Genomic DNA, 5,529 nt, shown 5'->3' with positions numbered 1-5,529 from the left:
AATATACAGTGGAGAACGGACAGCTTCTTCAGTAAGTGGTGCTGGGGAAACTGAACAGGTCCATGTAAAAGTATGAGATTAGATCACTCCCTAATACCATAAACAAAAATAAGCTCAAAATGGATTAAAGACCTAAATGTAAGGCCAGAAACTGTCAAACTGTTAGAGGAAATCATAGGAAGAACGGTCTATGATATAAATCACAGCAATATCCTTTCTGACCCACCTCCTAGAGAAATGGAAATAAAAACAAAAATAAACTAATGGGACCTAATGAAACTTCAAAGCTTTTGCACAGCAAGGGAAACCAAAAACAAGACCAAAAAACAGCCCTCAGAATGGGAGAAAATATTTGCAAATGAAGCAACTGACAGAGGATTAATCTCCAATATTTCCAAGCAGCTCATGTACCTCAATAAGAAAGAACAAACAACCCAATCCAAAAATGGGCAGAAGACCTAAATAGATATTTCTTCAAAGAAGATATACAGACTGCAAACAAACACATGAAAGCATACTCAACATCGTTAATCATTAGAGAAATGTAAATCAAAACTACAATGAGGTATAATCTCACACCAGTCAGAATGGTCATCATCAAAAAATCCAGAAACAATAAATGCTGGAGAGGGTGTGGAGAAAAGGGAACACTCTTTCACTGCTGGTGGGAAAGTGAATTGTTTCAGCCACTGTGGAGTACAGTGTGGAGGTTCCTTAAAAATCTACAAATAGAAGTACCATATGACCCAGCAATCCCTCTACTGGGCATATACCCTGAGAAAACCAAAATTCAAAAAGAGTCATGTACCAGAATGTTCATTGCAGCTCTATTTACAATAGCCAGGAGACGGAAAAACCTAAGTGCCCATCATCGGACGAATGGATAAAGAAGATGTGGCCCATATATACAATGGAATATTACTCAGCCGTAAAAAGAAATGAAATTGAGCTATTTGTATTGAGGTGGATAGACCTAGAGTCTATCATACAGAGTGAAGTAAGGCAGAAAGAGACACACAAATACCGTATGCTAACACATATATATGGAATGTAAGAAAAAAAATGTCATGAAGAACCTAGGGATAAGACAGGAATAAAGACAGAGACCTACTGGAGAACGGATTTGAGGATATGGGGAGGGAGAAGGGTGAGCTGTGACAGGGCGAGAGAGAGGCATGGACATATATACACTAACAAACGTAAGGTAGATAGCTAGTGGGAAGCAGCCGCATGGCACAGGGATATCGGCTTGGTGCTTTGTGACTGCTTGGAGGGGTGGGATAGGGAGGGTGGGAGGGAGGGAGACACAATAGGGAAAAGATATGGGAAAATATGTATATGTATAACTGATTCACTTTGTTATAAAGCAGAAACTAACACAGCATTGTAAAACAATTGTACCCCAACAAAGATGTTAAAAAAAAAGAAATAAATGAAAAAGAAATGAAGGAAACAATAGCAAAGATCAATGAAACTAAAAGCTGGCTCTTTGAGAAGATAAACAAAATAGATCAACCATTAGCCAGACTCATCAAGAAAAAAAAGGGAGAAGACTCAATTCAATAGAATTATAAATGGAAAAGGAGAAGTAACAACTGACACTGCAGAAATAAAAAAGATCATGAGAGATTACTACAAGCAACTCTATGCCAATAAAATGGACAACCTGGAAGAAATGGACAAATTCTTAGAAATGCAGCACCTGCCAAGACTGCATCAGGAAGAAATAGAAAATATGAACAAACCAATCACAAGCACTGAAATTGAGAATGTGATTAATAATATTTCAACAAAAAAAAGCCCAGGACCAGATGGCTTCACAGGCGAATTCTGTCAAACATTTAGAGAAGAGCTAACACCTATTTTTCTCAAACTCTTCCAAAATATAGTAGAGGGAGGAACACTCCCAAATTCCTTCCACAAGGCCACCATCACCTTGATAGCATAACCAGACAAGGATGTCACAAAGAAAGAAAACTACAGGCCAATATCACTGATGAACATAGATGCAAAAATCCTCAACAAAATACTAGCAAACAGAATCCAATAACACATTAAAAGGATCATACACCACGATCAAGTGGGGTGTATTCCAGGAATTCAAGGATTTTTCAGTATACACAAATCTATCAATGTGATAAACCATATTAACAAATTGAAGGAGAAAAACCATATGATCATCTCAATAGAGGCAGAGAAAGCTTTTGACAAAATTCAACACCCATTTATGATAAAAACCCTGCAGAAAGTATGCATAGAGGGAACTTTCTTCAACATAATGAAGGTCATATATGACAAGCCCACAGCCAACATCATCCTCAATGGTGAAAAACTGAAAGCATTTCCACTAAGATCAGGAACAAGACAAGCTTGCCCACTCTCACCACTCTTATTCAACATAATTTTGGAAGTTTTAGCCACAGCAATCAAAGAAGAAAAGGAAATAAAAGGAATCCAAATCAGAAAAGAAGAAGTAAAGCTGTCACTGTTTGCAGATGACATGATACTATACATAGAGAATCCTAAAGATGCTACCAGAAAACTACTAGAGCTAATCAATGAATTTAGTAAAGTAGCAGGATACAAAATTAATGCACTGAAATCTCTGGCATTCCTATATACTAATGATGAAAAGTCTGAAAGTGAAATCAAGAAAACACTCCCATTTACCATTGCAACAGAAAGAATAAATTATCTAGGAGTAAACCTACCTAAGGACACAAAAGACCTGTATGCAGAAAACTATAAGACACTGGTGAAAGAAATTAAAGATGATACAAATAGATGGAGAGGTATACCACATCCTTGGATTGGAAGAATCAACATTGTGAAAATGACTCTACTACCCAAAGCAATCTATAAATTCTATGCAATCCCTATCAAACTACCACTGGCATTTTTCACAGAACTAGAACAAAAAATTTCACAATTTGTATGTAAACACAAAAGACCCCGAATAGCCAATGCAGTCTTGAGAGTGAAAAACGGAGCTGGAGGAATCATGCTCCCTGAGCTCAGAGTATACTACAAAGCTACAGTAATCAAGACAGTATGGTACTGGCACAAAAACAGAAAGATAGCTTAATGGAACAGGATAGAAAGCCCAGAGATAAACCCACGCACATATGGTCACCTTATCTTTGATAAAGGTGGCAGGAATATACAGTGGAGAAAGCACAGCCTCTTCAATAAGTGGTGCTGGGAAAACTGGACAGGTACATGTAAAAGTATAAGATTAGATCACTCCCTAACACCATACACAAAAATAAGCACAAAATGGATTAAAAACCTAAATGTAAGGCCAGAAACTGTCAAACTCTTAGAGGAAAACATAGGCAGAACACTCTATGAGATATATCACAGCAAGATCCTTTCTGACTCACCTCCTAGAGAAATGGAAATAAAAACAAAAATAAGCAAATGGGATCTAATGAAACTTCAAAGCTTTTGCACAGCAAAGGAAACCGTGAACAAGACCAAAAGACAACCCTCAGAATGGGAGAAAATATTTGCAAATGAAGCAAATGACAGAGGATTAATCTCCAATATTTACAAGCAGCTCATGCAGCTCAATAACAAAAAAACAAACAACCCAATCCAAAAATGGGCAGAAGACCTAAATAGACATTTCTCCAAAGAAAATTTACAGACTGCCAACAAACACATGAAAGAATGCTCAACATCATTAATCATTAGAGAAATGCAAATCAAAACTACAGTGAGATATCATCTCACACCTGTCAGAATGGCCATCATCAAAAAATCTAGAAACAATAAATGCTGGAGAGGATGTGGAGAAAAGGAACACTCTTGCACTGTTGGTGGGAATTTGAATTGGTTCAGCCACTATGGAGAACTGTATGGAGGTTCCTTAAAAAAGTACAAATAGAACTACCATATGACCCAGCAATCCCACTACTGGGCCTATACCCTTAGAAAACCATAATTCGAAAAGAGTCATGTACCAATATTTTCATTGCAGCTCTATTTACAATAGCCCGGAGATGGAAACAACCTAAGTGCCCATCATTGGATGAATGGATAAAGAAGATGTGGCATTTATGTACAGTGGACTATTAGCCATAAAAAGAAATGAAATTGAGCTATTTGTAATGAAGTGGGTAGACATAGAGTCTATCATACAGAGTGAAGTAATTCAGAAAGAAAAAGACAAATACCGTATGCTAACACATATATATGGGAAAAAAATGTCATGAAGAACCTAGGGGTAAGACAGGAATAAAGACACAGACCTACTGGAGAACAGACTTGAGAATATGGGAAGGGTGAATGGTGAGCTGTGACAAAGCGAGAGAGAGGCATGGACATATATACACTACCAAACATAAGTTAGATAGCTAGTGGGAAGCAGCCACATGGCACAGGAATATCGGCTCGGTGTTTTGTGACCACCTGGAGGGGTGGGATAGGGAGGGTGAGAGGGAGGAAGATGCAAGAGGGAAGTGATATGGGAACATATGTATATGTATAACCGATTCACTTTGTTATAAAGCAGAAACAATCCCACAATTGTAAAGCAATTATACCCCAATAAAGATGTTAAAAAAAATAAAATAGAAAAAAAAGAGAAATAATAGCTGAGATCTTCCCAAACCTTGGGAAGGAACTGGATATAGAAGCTCATGAAGCTAATAGCTAATAATCTCAATGCAAAAAGGCCTTCTCCAAGACACTTTATATCAAAAGTGTCTAAAGTATTGCTGAAAAACTATTGGGTCAATAATGAAATCAAAGGATAAAAAAAAATTACGTGAAAACAAATGAAAAGGAAAAATATGTAATGCCAAAATCCATGGGATTCAGGAAATGTTTTATTAAGAGGGAAATTTATAGCAATACAGGCCTACATCAGGGAATAAGTGAAACCTCAAGTAAGCAATCTAATCTTACACCTAAAGGAACTAGAAAAAGAACAAATGAAGTTCAAAATCAGTAGAAGGAAGGATATAATAAAAATCAGAGTGGAAATAAGTGAAATAGAGACTAAAAGACAATAGAAGTGATAAATGAAACTAAAAGCTGATTCTTTGGAAAGATAAACAAATTGACAAACCTGTAGCTAGACTCACTAAGAAGAAAATGGAGAAGGCTCAGATAAAATCAGAAACAAAAGAGAAGTTACAATGGATACCATAGAAATACAAAAGATTATGAGAGACTACTACAAACAACAATATGCTAACAAATTGGTCAACCTAGAAGAAGTAGATACATTTTTAGATTCATGCAATCTTCCAAGACTGAATCATGAAGAAACAGAAAATCTTAATATACCAGTAACCAGTAAGGAGACCCAAACAGTAATCAAAAACATTAAAAAAAAAAGTCCAGAACCATATGATTTCAGTGTTGAATTCTATTAAATATTCAAAGATTTAATACTTATCCTTCACAAACTCTTCTAAAAGATTGAGGAGGAGGGAATGCTTCCTAACTCATTTTACAAAGCCAATATTACCCTGATGCAAAAACCAGAAAAGGACAACATGAAAAAAATAAAATTATAAG

The sequence above is a fragment of the Aethalodelphis obliquidens genome, unplaced genomic scaffold (assembly GCF_003676395.1).
Source record: "Aethalodelphis obliquidens isolate GAN/ISIS:26980383/991018 unplaced genomic scaffold, ASM367639v1 scaffold54, whole genome shotgun sequence".
Classification (NCBI taxonomy): domain Eukaryota; kingdom Metazoa; phylum Chordata; class Mammalia; order Artiodactyla; family Delphinidae; genus Aethalodelphis; species Aethalodelphis obliquidens.
The sequence above is the reverse complement of the archived record's forward strand: the minus strand, read 5'-3'. Positions refer to the sequence as shown.